Source organism: Pantherophis guttatus, chromosome 8 (genome assembly GCF_059756535.1).
Source record: "Pantherophis guttatus breed Tessera chromosome 8, ASM5975653v1, whole genome shotgun sequence".
In the NCBI taxonomy this organism is placed as follows: Eukaryota; Metazoa; Chordata; class Lepidosauria; order Squamata; family Colubridae; genus Pantherophis; species Pantherophis guttatus.
Window position 1 is genome coordinate 25,940,605 of NC_142070.1, and position 12,429 is coordinate 25,953,033.

Genomic DNA, 12,429 nt, shown 5'->3' on the forward strand with positions numbered 1-12,429 from the left:
GACCATGAATTACTATCATTATCTCTGGACAATTTTGTTCTCAGGTTTTATTATGACCTGAGATTTACTGAAAGAAAAATAAAGTTGGTGCATGAAGAATCTTATAAAGCTGGAAAATGCTTTTGCTGTCCATGCATATTTTAATATATTTTTTGTTAGAGATTTATATATATATTACATTTTTATTTTATAAAAATATAAAAAGAAAAATTAAGAAACAGGGGAAAAAGAAAATAAAAATTATAGGAAACAATATAAGTAGAAAAAGATAAAGAAGCAACTTACTACCTTCCTTCTGGCAATTACCAACTTAATATCCCTCCCTCTCTCTTTAAGATTACATTTTCCTTCTTTCCATATTTAACCCTTTTTAATCAGCAAAGCCCAGTGGTGGGATTCAAGTAATTTAACAACCGGTTCTCTGCCCTAATGATTTCTTCCAACAACCAGTTTGCCAAACTGCTCAGAAAGTTAACAACCGGTTCTCCCGAAGTGGTGCGAACTGGCTGAATCCCACCACTGGCAAAGCCATAAAACACCAAATCATTTTTCCATTTGTTCAGCAAAAGCCCATAGGAGTTTTTCAGTATTTTATTAAAGTACTTATTGTTTAATTCCTGATCAAACTGGTCAATTTTACCTTCTATGCAAATTCCGCTATATTTACAATCTATTCCTCTATTATGATATATCAAAGTTTTCCCATCTTTGTCAATATACAGTCAGGTCCAGAAATATTGGGACATCGACACAATTCTAACATCTTTGGCTCTATACACCAGTGGTCCCCAACCCCCGGTCCACGGACCGGTGCCGGGCCGTGGAGTACCTGGCACCGGGCCGCGCAGCGGCCGGGGGACATGAACGCTGCAGCGCAAAGGCTCCTGGGCCATGCGCAAAAGCTCCTGGGCCGTGCGCAAAGGCTCCAGGGAAGAGAGCCCCGCGCAGGTACGCACGTGTGGCCCAAAGCCCCCACCCCTGCGCGTGCTCAGCGGGCCACGGTAAAATTATCAAAGGCTGATTGGTCCGCGGCGATAAAAAGGTTGGGGACCACTGCTATACACCACCACAATGGAGTCGGAATGAAACAAACACAATGTGCTTTAACTGCAGACTGTCAGCTTTAATTTGAGGGTATGTACATCCAACTCAGGTGAACGGTGTAGGACTTACAGCAGTTTGCATATGTGCCTCCCACTTGTTAAGGGACCAAAAGTAATGGGACAGAATAATAATCATAAATCAAACTTTCCCTTCTTAATACTTGGTTGCAAATCCTTTGCAGTCAATCACAGCCTGAAGTCTGGAACGCATCTTGAGAGTTGACAGCAACAGATTCCAAATGCAAATAGCACACTTGAAATGAACTCTGGGCCTTTCATCTGCACATTGTAATTGGGGTAACAAGAGAATATCACACACCTGGCCATGGAACAGCTGAGAAGCCAATTGTCCCATTACTTTTGGTCCCTTAACAAGTAGGAGGCACATATACAAACTGCTGTAAGTCCTACACCTGAGTTGGATGTACATACCCTCAAATTAAAGCTGGCAGTCTGAAGTTAACGCACATTGTGTCGATGTCCCAATATTTCTGGACCTGATTGTAATAGCCTCCTGCAGTTACCATATGCAAAACTAATCTTCCATAAGTCTTTTTTTTTAATTGGCTATCAATTTAAAAGTTCAGATTTCATCAGAATATTAATTTTTTAAATTATTTGCAGCACCATGTGCATTTACATCCAGGTTGTGTTTTGTTTGAGAATATTTTTTGCTTCCCTCCCCCCAACACACACACTTCTACATCTTAGATAATTTGTCTGGTACTTACAGCACATCTACATATTATTAAATCTTTCATGCCTGTTTGTAACCTTCAATTGGGGCGAAATGCTGCATTATAGGACAAACGTTTGTCAACAAGATACCTCAAATGAGGTAACTTATAACTGCCAGGCTCCATTATTCCTGAGGTGATGACATTTCGGGTTTTGTTTATTTTCCTACTTCAGCTCCACTACACTGCCGCTGTTCAATACCATTGCACTGACCCAGTAACCCGCAATCACACGATCCTCATTTTCAATATTTCCTAACAGCTTCCCACAAGTTGATGGGGAACCGAGAAGGAACTGATATGACTGTCAACACTCTTTGCTTACCCCTTCCTTATGGGAAGCCTGCAAGGCAAGTCAATGGAGAAATGATGCACCCTCCACCAGTCCCTCTGCACTCATATCATACCCACCACTCTCACACTTCCTCCCTCCCTCCCCCACCAGCAGCAATAACTTAGCTGCTTGCGGGAAAAGGAAGGGAAGATTTCTGATGACAAAGGGGAAGCTGACAGGAAGTCAGAAGCCACTTCCCTCCCACTGATATATACAGTTATAATATACAGATAGACCAATACAATTTAAGAGATAACTGTTAGGAAATGCCCTGACAACCGGTGATTTGTTGGTTTATTTCTCCAGAGATATTTCCTTACTGTATATATAGTTTTTCTATTTCGATAAGAAAATACCTCTGGAGAAACAAACCAACGATCACAGGTTGTCCGGGCATTTTATAACAGTTGTCTCTGATATTGGTCCATCTGTATATTCTAACCAAAATTCTTAACCAATTTTATCAGGCACTCTATTAATAAGCGAGCACGGCAGGGTGACAGAGCCTTGTCTGCAGACGGGAGCTTCTACAGAAAGGAGCCTGGCAGAGGGGAAGGCAGTGGGGTGGTGAGATGCAACACTCTCCATCACTGAGTGAGGCAGGAGAGCTAGCAGTGGTTCCCTGGGCAAAGGTGGAACTATGAGGAGGCAGTGTTTGGGGTGTTGGCAGAATTGAAGGAAAAGAAATGTGGTTATTCCTTAAAATTGGGTAAATCAAAGAATACATAATTGCAGTAAATTATTTATGCTATTAATGCTTTTTGCATATAATTACATTTCACAGGTAATCTTTGATTAATATGCACTTATTCAGCAACCAGTCAAAATTACAATAGTACTCAATGAGGGATATTTATGATGGGTCCTCATAGTTGCAAGCATCTCAGCATCTCTGCAGTCCGGTGATTGTAATTTGGGAATTTAACAACCTGCTCCCAATTATGCCATTTCAGCATCTCATGATGATTGCCATTTGCAACTTCATATGATTGCCATTTGCAAGTTCACTGTCAGGTTCTGACAAGCAAAGTCAATGAGGAAGCCAGCAGATCACAAATAGCAGTCGTATGATCCAGCAACTGGGATTGTCAGAACTGCTATTATCAGTCATTATGGTCATGTGACATTATGACTGTGTTGCTTAATCATGGAGTTCCCAGTCCCAATTACCATTGATAAATGAGGACTTTCTGTATAATTACCTATTTTAAATGATATAAACAAATATTAAATGTAAGATAAGCTGTCTCAGAACAGAATATATATATCAAACAGAGTTTGATAAACAAATCAAGAAGTACATAAAGAAAATGCAAAAACAACTGATTAACCAAATACATTTTTTTGGTCTTGGGCTATTCTTTAGATATTTGATAAACACTTTCTACTGTGATACTGATCATTTGAAATTTCAGTTCTGATATTAATTAAACTGTAAAAGTTGGGACAGGTGACTGATAGCATTTAGACTGCTAACTAATATTTCTATGGAATTATTTCAAATTGTCTCTACAGTCCATTGCTTCCGAGGAATGTCGTGTTGAGAGAGGTCAAAACACTGGTACAAGTAACACATCATTAATTTGGTGTCTCGCAAGGAAACCTTCCAATGACTTTCAGCATTCCATTGCTTTGATAGTTACATGATTTTACTATTAATTTTTCTTGCTTCCGATTTAAAATATGGCCTTGGTTTCTGAGGCAACAGCATTTCAAAAAGAACAGAAAAGTGGGTGTGTTATATTTAAATTGCATCAACATACTGTAAAAGATTGCTATTTTACATAAAAATAAATATTCTGAAATGAAGACACTTGAAAAGCTGAGTTTTTAACTTTTGGGTCAAATAAGTACAATAAGATATACTAACAAAGCCTGTATGTCACATCTTCTTCATTAAGAATTTAGTATCAGTCATCCTCAGTTTCTTTTGCAGAAATCTATATTATTCTTACATTGATATAAAAAGAAATAGCTCTCATTTGGGTCTTCTAATACTTCAAATCACATTTCTGATAAGTACTGATGAAACATATAAAATATTAGAATTGATCTTTTTCACTTCTAGAGCAAAATCAAATGAAATTTTACATACAAGTCAAATGAAATAAAAACAAAAATATATAGGCATGTTTTCAGAAGGTCTGGGCTGAGCAAAATCCAAATGATTCTTATGATTTACTCTGTCTGAAATCTGAAATGATGGACAGAATTTGAAAGAGCTCCAGATTGGGGGGGGGGGGGGGAAATGCATCCTGTTTTAGCTAAATTGTAAATATATTTTAAATTGGGATTGAGAATAGACAAGCAGGGAGAGATTAAAAAAAAACATACAGTATTTTTCTGGGCAGATTTTCTATTTCTTTCAAAAAGAAATTGAAAATCCCCTTTTCCTTTTCCATTTTTCCCCCACAGCCAGATTTGGAAAATGTTACATACTTCTTTAAATACAGGTAGTCCTCAAGTTACAACAGTTCATTTAGTAACCATTCAAAGTTATAACGGCACAGAATAAAGTGATTTAGGACCATTTTTCAGAGTTACAACCTTTACAGCATCCCTATGGTCATGTGATCAACGTTCAGATGGTTGACAACTGGTTCATATTTATGACAGTCACTGTGTCCCGGAGTCATGTGATCACAGTTTGCGATCTTCTGACAAGCAAAGTCAATGGGGAAGTCAGATTCACTTAATAACTGGGTTACTAATTTAACAATTTCAGTGATTCACTTAACTATGCATGAAATGTCGTACAATGGGGTAAAACTCATTTAACAAATATCTCATTTAACAACAGAAACTTTGGGCTCAATTGTGGTCGTAAATTGAGGACTACCTGTACTCTTGCGGATGTTGAGTTTAATTCTTCTCTCCTACTAATCAGTAGAGAGCAGCAAAGAGTCAGAAATGTTTTCTGTGTTTCTTTGCTGCCATCTAATGGTCCCCTGCCTGCTTCAAAATATTGCACTTTGCTATGTCTGGAATTAGCAATTTTGCTCCAGGTTCTGGACTTCCAGGTTCTGGAATCTTCAACAGACAAAACACATTTCCTATTTCATTCATACTCCTTAGCAGAGATCTAATTGCTTAGGTCTTAATTACTGAATTAAAATTAAGTTCAGGTAGGACCAATATCTGAAACAGATCTTTACAACAAGAATTAAGAGTGTGTTAAAAGTTTATAGAAAAATAGATATTGCTCAAGAAAGCTTAGGCCCATGATGACTATCATAAAGTTCAGCACGCCTGGTATTTCTTTGGCAGATATTTGAAAGTGTTACACAGAGACATCCATAAAACAAGTCAAATTGTATGGCACTTTTATTCCTATCCAGATATGGGTCACATTAGAAGGAGGGAGGGAAGGGGGAAAAAATCATTCAAAAATTGTTTCAGTCATTCGGATTAGAAATGACCTGATTCAAACATTGATTTCCCCAATAGTAATCTGTCCACTTTGTATGAAGTAATAATTATTCAAACTGGTCTGACTATACCCGTGATGGCAAACCTATGGCACGGGTGCCACAGGTGACACGCGGAGCCATATCGGTGGGCACGCAAGCTCAGGTCCGGCACGTATGCGTGCGCTAGCCAGCTGATTTTCGGGCCTTCTGGGCCCACCAGAAGTCAGGAAACACACTGTTTCCGGCCTCCGGAGGGCCTCTGGGGGGGTGGGGAAGGCCGTTTTTACCCTCCCCAGGCTCCTAGAAAGGCTCTGGAGCCTGGGGAGAGCAAAAAACGGGCCTACCGGACCCACCATGCCATAATGTGCCAAAAGTGGGGGGAGCACAAGGGGGCAGTGGGGCGCATAAGAATTATGGATGTAGGCACGCGTGCGTGTGACCCCACCACACTCCCCCCGCTTTTGGCACGCAATGGCAAAAAGGTTAGCCATCACTGGACTATACCATGCAGTGAAAGTCCACTTCAAATATTTTATGTAGCACGCTTTTCTACTGTGGCATCACAGAAGCAACTGTGCCTATAGTTATATTAATACATACAGTGTGTATGTGTGTCTGTATGTGTGTGCTATGAGACTAATGAATACAATTGTATTCCTAATGTTCCATATATCCTGCCTTCAAGAAATAGAAAGATATTTGGTACTATTTTGTGGATGACTGAGCCATGGCCATACCTGTGCATGCAAACAACCTGCAAAAGTCAATCTCTTCTCAGTAGAATGACTTTCTGGTCTATCAATCCAGACTATTTTTAGTAAACCTGCCATGCAGGTCCCCAGTACTTCTCCCATCATGAAACAATGAGAACAGAATGTACACATCTAAAAAACCTGGAGACAGAAGAGTGAATTTTGGAAAACAAAGCCATTTTTCATGGCTTCTCATCAGCCTAAGTTTTGATTGGATTCATATAACCATAAGCCTTGGTTTATAAATCAAAATGGCTGAATTTATGCAGCATGTTAGGTTAAAATCAAACAACCACTTTATGGCATGGATAATGAATTACATTTATTGAATAAACAACAATATAAAGCAATTAAAGGCGGATAAAAATTAATAAATAAAATAGCTGTCCAATTTTCCACATTATACCAAACACCATCATTTATAATCCATAATGTCTGATTTTGTACAATACACTTGGCTTATGCCTTAACTTAACATATGAAACTTAGTCATTAAGATTTTTCTCCTTAAATGTATTTTCAGAGGGCAACAAAGTATTTTTGGGGGAGGGAGGTATACAATCTTACATATGTGAATTCTGTAAATAAAAGATAGAATGTTGGAAAATTAAGTCTATCGCCAACTCACTTTCATTTGTTGTGGCAATAAGACTCCCCAAGATTTATTTATTTAAAGTTATTCTTTAACATTGTTCAGCCAAAAATGCTTCCACAGTGGCTTACATTCTATCAGCAAAATCTGCTTTCATGTTTATATTCTGAAACACTAGCGCCAAATGGCAAAAGATAAAAGGGGATGGAGTCAACAAGGAAATAAGCACCAGATACTAAATTTAAATAGCAATTCTTCTGATGACCATCAGAAACAGGAAAGTCACAAGAGGCAGTGGAATGAGCCAATTTTCCAAATCTCCTTTGATTGCAGTTAACAGAATGAGATTTAACACTGTGTCCTGATGGGCAGGGATTGAACTCTAAGCTTCTTTCAAACAGTAATTTCTCTGTGTTTTATAATATTAACACTGTAAATAAGTGTTTTTCAACCTCAGCAATATTAAGATGTGTGGACCAACTTCCAGAATTCTAGGAATTGAAGTCCACACATCTTAAAATGGCTGAGATTGAGAAACACCACTCTAAATACATTTTTATGGAAACACGTGTATAGTCAATTGCCTGTTGATGTACACCCAGTCGTGGGATTCAGCAAGTTCGCACCACTTCAGAAAAACCGGTTGTTAACTTTCTGAGCAAGCTGGTGAACTGGTTGTTGGAAGAAATCATTAGGGCAGAGAACCGGTTGTTAAATTATTTGAATCCCACCACTGTGTACACCTAATATTGCAGAGTCTTCTTTATACGTATGATCATTACATTAAGAGAAATCCATGAATTAAGCAGTTGTGAAAATTTTGATACTTTTTCTAAAGCTATGGTTTTCGGATTGAAAATATTTAAATAATTGATCATATTTGCATATTAGCACTTTTAATTTAACACTGCATCTATAAACTGTTAAGTGTACATTTGTACCACACAATTTATAGTTTAATCACAAAAGGATGAAGAATTTGATCTTATATAGGTACTCAATAAATCAGTGCAAAAAAAACAACCCTTTAAATATCTGTAAATCACTTCAGACAATAGAACATGTTATATATGTAAAAAGAGACCAATATTTAACAGTTTGCAAACTCCTATAATTTCTTGCCTTTTATTTCAAGGGCAAGAAATATTTCTGCAAATACTTGAGTGTTGTTTTATATTGCATAGAATAACAATTAATTTGGAGCTAAAACACTTACCTAACAAGGAGAGGTTATTTGATTTATATCCTACCCTTTTCTTCCAAGATATCAAGGTGGAATAGTCCCATCTCAAATTTAACATTTTAAATAATCCCACAAGATAGGATTATTGGTATGAAAGTGATTGGCCCTATGAATTTCTGTTAACTTTCAAAACTAGTTAAACACTGTAGCTACTATACCACATTGATACACTAGACAATGTTCCGTTCTTTTTAACTTTAAGCAAAGGCAGCCAGTGGAAAGATGAGTGGTATCAGGGGTGGGTTTCCCTTACCTTTACTACTGGTTTGCAGCAGGATCGCGCACACGCAAGTGATGATGTCGTGCCCGGTGGGCAGAGCCTCACACCGGTTTTACTATCAGTTCTATAGAACTGGACAGAACCGGGAGCAACCCACCACTGAGTGGTATGTATAATAACTCATGTAAGAAAGGAAAAATGTCTGTGAGAGAACTTTTTCTCCAGTCCCACAATATTAGATTTAAGGGCTTGTCTATTAAACCTAAATGTGGCAAGGACCAATTCAAGGATGTACTTTTTACCCAATGCAAACTTACACTGATGCTGCTATCAGATGTTACGTTGGTCACTACTTTATATTATTGTTTAAATAGGACTGGAATAACTAGACATTAACAGCTAATAATTTTGATGTAGTTTGTTAGCTCTAAAATCACAGAGGGCATGCCTTGAATGCTCATTGCTAAGATGCATTGATGGAAGAGGTGAGATCCTGCTCATGTTCATATTTATAAATATCTTGATGCATCTGTTTGCCTACTGTGGAATACAATACAGAAAAGTGAATTTGATGGGCCAATGGCTAAACCAACAGGGCTCTTCATATCTTCTTAGAAGGGATTGCTTGGTTTTCTTTTCTTTTCGTGACTATGTTCCATCGTTGTTTTGTTCCTTCTGTTTCTGTTACTACAGCATCATTGGGCAGACAGTAAACTTCCTCTGTATTGTTTTGGTGCCACCCAGGGGCCGTTTATGATTTGCAGAAAAACAAAGTGAGGATTTTTCTCATGCGTGGAACATGGAAAAACAAGTCCTAAATAACAACATAAGAATAGATATTCTAGAACAACAGAAATAACAATATGGCAGAAAAAAACTTTGCTAGGCCATGTTTATGTCATAAGTGTATATATTTGGGGAAAGGCCCTAAGCATGTATCATTTTAAAGTATTCAAAGTGTTCCCAATCTAATTTTTTCTCCAGCCTTTCTTTTTAAAGTGCAGGCCTCAGGCAATTGTGCAGTTTCAAAAACAAAAGGAGACAACAGAGACGCTATTGAAGGACCATCAAAGAATAATTGCCTGACCATGCATTAATGGTTATTTCAGATTTGGACAACACAATCAACTGCAGTCAGGTCAACTTAATATTAAAAAATCATTATCTATTGCAGTTAACAAACTCTTGATAATCATGAAGTAACCGTGTTCTTTGGTTTAGAGCAGGGCTGTCAAACTCCTGGCCTGCGGGCCAGATGCGTCATGCACTGGTCACGTCCACGTCCGGTTTAGTGAAGGGGGGGGAGTTCTGATACATCACGTGATGCCACTGTGATGACGTGAGTTTGACACCCCTGGTTTAGAGATATTTTCCTCAGGAAAAAACAAACTATATAACAAACTCTGGCTAGGAAAAAATCCCAAGTCCTGAACACCTAAAATCAATGAAATAAGTTTGAACATATTTGATAGAAACTAATTCTACCTATTCAGAGGATTTCTTGAGGGCGCAGTTATTCTATTCTCATTTTAGTGATGGAGCATACATTTTCCTTCTGGTGCTAAAAGAATGTCCTTATTACATTCAATTTAGGGCAAAGCTAATAACAGTAACTTAACCTATTGCCTCTCATCTGCAATTTAAAACTGGTTGTTTGCCAAACATCAATGAGCTCGAGAGCTTATTTGCTTGAGTAACTGCCATGAGCAAAGCAATTTGGTACTGTTCTGATCTACACAACATAGCATATAAATATATATTTTCCTGATACTTTGTTTATATGCTACAAACTATAGGTCAGAAAGGAGAGGGGCTAATAAATGTGTTTTCAAAGTTGTTATAAATGCTGTCAATATTAACTTATTCTACTTTGCGGTTCAGTAGGACTGCATAACACTCAAGATTTAAAAAGTATATTAGAAGGTATATACGGACATAGTAACTCCTCAGATATATCTTTTCCCAGGATTGCACAGCAGCTGCAGAGAACAGCCCTTGTAACCCAGGAAAAGATGCTGCAAAAGATGCAAAAAATTGCGAATATGTTCTACATTCATAATGTTATATTGTTGTGGCCCGCCAGGGGCCTGCGCGGATCGTGGCTGATCCTGATGAAGAGGAGGCTGGTGTGATGTCGCGCCAGCAGCCTGCACAGCCAGCGCTCGCGTCGGACAGCGAGGAGGCTGAAGAGGATGTGATGCCAGAGGCAGAGACTCAGCCAGGGCCTTCAGAACCTCCAGAGGCTCCTTCCAGTGGAGAGAGCGAAGTAGAGGAGCCTCTCCTCAATGCTTGGGCACGCAGGGCTGCCAAAAGGCAGGAGTGACTACTCAGGAGGAGGAGGTCTACTCGAGAGTAGGGCTTGAGGGTAATTGGCCACTCCCTTAGCCTATTTAAGTTGCACGCAGCTAGTGTGTTCTTGCTGGAAACAACTTGTATTATTATCAGAGTATTTTGGTTTATCATATCTTGTTTTCTGGGCTGGTTGCCAACCTTTGCCAGTCTTGTTTATTCTTGTTACTAAATAAATTTGATAAGGACCGTTGGTGTGTGTCAATATCCTCGGAAATCCGGAGCTGGGGCAGAACATATATATTCCAAAGCGCCCTTCTAGAATTAAGTCCAAATCACTGCACAGCTACATTGATTTGGTTTAAGATGGCAGAAATTCTATTATTCAATTATTTGGGAGTAAGATACCTTGAGCCTGGGTAGTGTTAGGCTTCAGTAACAACAGCTTCACCAACATTTCACTAGCGACTGTGGCTGGCATCTTCAGAAGTAAGATAGCTAGCTCTGCAGTCCACAGTGAGATTCTGTCTTTATAATCAGATGTCCTGACTTGTGATTGGTCTTCAGCCAAGATGGTTTCTGTTTGGTGCAGGTTGATAAAGAATTGGTTAGTTATTTCTTTGTGTTCTAATTCAACTGAAGATTTAAAATTCTTTTGTAATAGACTTTCTCCTTCAGTAATGGGAAAATTAGAAAGCAAGTTGCTAGGTTGGCAGAAGCTGGAGCAAGGATGGGAGCTCACCCTGTTACGTGCCACTTGGGTCTCAAACTAGCGTCTTAACCACTCAACCACCGTGCCAATCTAATATATACATACAGTAAGCATTTAATCTAAAAAGGACCAAATAGAAAAATCAACAGAAGGCTTGAATCACTGATACTAAATTCCAAATAAAATTAATTTAATATTGCCTGCATGATAGGATCTTGAGATTCAGACTTCCTATACAGTTTATTGTGTAGTGTTGTTAAATAGATTCCTTTCTTTTTAGAGCATTTATCTTTTAGTTGTCTAATAGAAATAAAGCAAAAAAAAAATTTACAAAGCATCTGAATCTATCTTTCTAATACCTCTGAAGTTGAATTATTAAAATGCTGGCTGCTTTCTATAAAAAATTTTTAGACAAGCTATTTCAGAGCAGCATTCTGGAAATTTTTTTAAAAAGAATCTGGCTTTCAGACCTCCCATCATGAGGTCAACTTAATTGGTCTAGGTCTAGGAGATCATTTTGGATTATAAGAAATAAATGGGATTATCATCTGTAATAATAATTCTGAGGATTTATGAGTAAAGTATTTTTTTTCAATCTAAACTTCATCTTGGCTTGATTAATGGGCTGAGACACTGATAAAAAATATTTGTCTTGAGACTGAGAAAATACTGCCTCTATAAAACCTGCTAGATTTCTCTGTGGAGTCTGATAATAGTTGTCACATAGAATCTATTGCTTTGAAATTATTACTCTTTGTGATTTTTTTAAAAAAAAACTAAGCCTCTGAACACCATTATTTCATTATACTGTTGGTTCTAGCAATATGTGAAATGAGTAAGAAGCAACTAAATTGATTCCAGTTGGATCATATTGTGAAGATGCCTGGAAAAAATTGTTGTTATTATTATTAAAATATAAAGCCGAATGTCTAAAAGAAAGTTATTAGCAAAGAAGTAACCATCATTATAGGGGCATTAAGAATTCTACAAATATACACTTTTCATCCATCATCACAAGCACCTTTTCCATTAATTTC